Below are 1883 nucleotides of genomic sequence, written 5' to 3'. Positions count from 1 at the left end.
ACAGTGTTTCCATATTAGGCAGGCTGACATTGTCTGGCTTTTGCTCTGTCTTTGATGCTTTAGTCAGCATTTTGATTCACGGGAAGGTATTTTGAATATAGTGGGTCAGCTTTGTAAGAAAATGTGATTTATTTAATTTGATTGGTTTTACCCCTTAATCGAAGACATGGTAATTAAAAAGTGATAAGAATTTACCTGAAAACTATTTTGTAAATAAAAACATATATTTTATAAATGTTAATGCCATAAATGTTAAGAATCTGAAGCCTCTGTGATATTTGCAGGAAATAATTGAAATATTGAAAATATAGGAAAGCTATAATTATGATAGCTATATTTTTTTAAATTTAAAGACAAAATAATTGAAGGAATTTCAGTGGCCCTATTTATCTGATGTGTAACATTGTATGTGTCAATGAATCTTCCATGAAAGCTAAAGTTAGTCGTGGAGTCCCGCAAGGTTCGGTATTTGGTCATATTATGTTTACCTTAAAGGTTGTTATGTAGGTAATATTATAAATGACTCACTCTACTCTATACATCTCAAACTACATTATTATGCTGATGATACACAATAAAATCTATCAATCAAGTCAAAGAACAAATAACTTAAACTTTTTGTGCAAACGCAGACAAAACTGATGTCATTGTACTTTTCCCCAAACACCTCCAAAATAGATTATCAAAATATATAACTACTCAGGATGCCATTAGCCTGGGCCCCAGCACCACCGTAACAAATCTCTGATTTGAACTAACACATTGTTATATTTTGGCGGGTCCTGGAAGCTTTTTAACATCCTCCTGGATCCTTTATTTTCATATGCGTGAAAAATACTTTTGGAAGATAAAGACATCGCTCCGCCGACAGATCCCTTATGTCCTCTCTGTAAAGATGGAGGAGCAGCAGCTGACAGGTCCTGTCTTCCTGAGCTTCACTTCATTATGACAGCACATGCAGAAGAAGAGCAGCTAATGACAGAACATACACTCTGTGTCATCAGGTCACATCTGACATGCTGCTCCTGTCAAAGCTTTTATACTGTTTGAATTCTCTCTGCCCTGACTGAAGTGAGGCCCCGCGCATAATGGACTTGTCTCCTCTCCTCCTCTTTGTCTCCTTCCCTCTTCTTTTTTGTACTCTGCCCAGGTGTGCAGCATTGCAGCAACGAGGTGCAAAACGAGGTGCACCTGGAAAGGAAGAGCTTAAATACTCCAGTGTTATCAGCAGAAGTTGGAGGCCCCTGATGTGAGGAATGCTGTGTTTCTGCTGCTCAATTTAGGATTTATATGTTGTATATTTTGCATATTTGGTTGAAATAAATCCTATGGACTCGATTGTTTTGAAGTTGTTTTATCTGGTTTATTTGCGTAAGTGGTGGAAGAGCCTAAAGGGTCATGGGCCTCCATTTAGTTAAAATGTGTGGAGAGGAAAACACAAGATGATCAGGACCTGTTGAAGGATATGCGGGCATTGGTGTATTTTTTTATTATAACAATAAAATATATCAGTCTATATTCAAAATACAGAAATGTCGCGAGCCTTTTCTACGTGTAAAGTGTATGACCATTATGATCGGAAAGATCAGTTTGCCCTGAATAATGAAGGTGCATCTCTTACCTGTTTGATTATTGATAGAATCAAGGATTCAAAGTAAAACATTACAATGTCATGATAGTGATGTAATACATCATTTCATATCTTTTCCTATAATAGTCTGTTGGTCTGGTCCGTGCAGCCTCTCACTCTCAACACAGAGACAATAGTGTGGCGGGAGGGAGGGGGGCAGAGAGTCGGGTAGAGCAGGGGGGCAGAGAGTCGGGTAGGGCAGGGGGGCAGGTCGTGTGGGGCAGATTAAGCAGAGGGGACAGGCAAGGCAATG

Source organism: Notothenia rossii (assembly GCF_949606895.1).
Source record: "Notothenia rossii genome assembly, chromosome: 5".
Taxonomy (NCBI): domain Eukaryota; kingdom Metazoa; phylum Chordata; class Actinopteri; order Perciformes; family Nototheniidae; genus Notothenia; species Notothenia rossii.
This window is presented reverse-complemented; position numbering follows the sequence as displayed.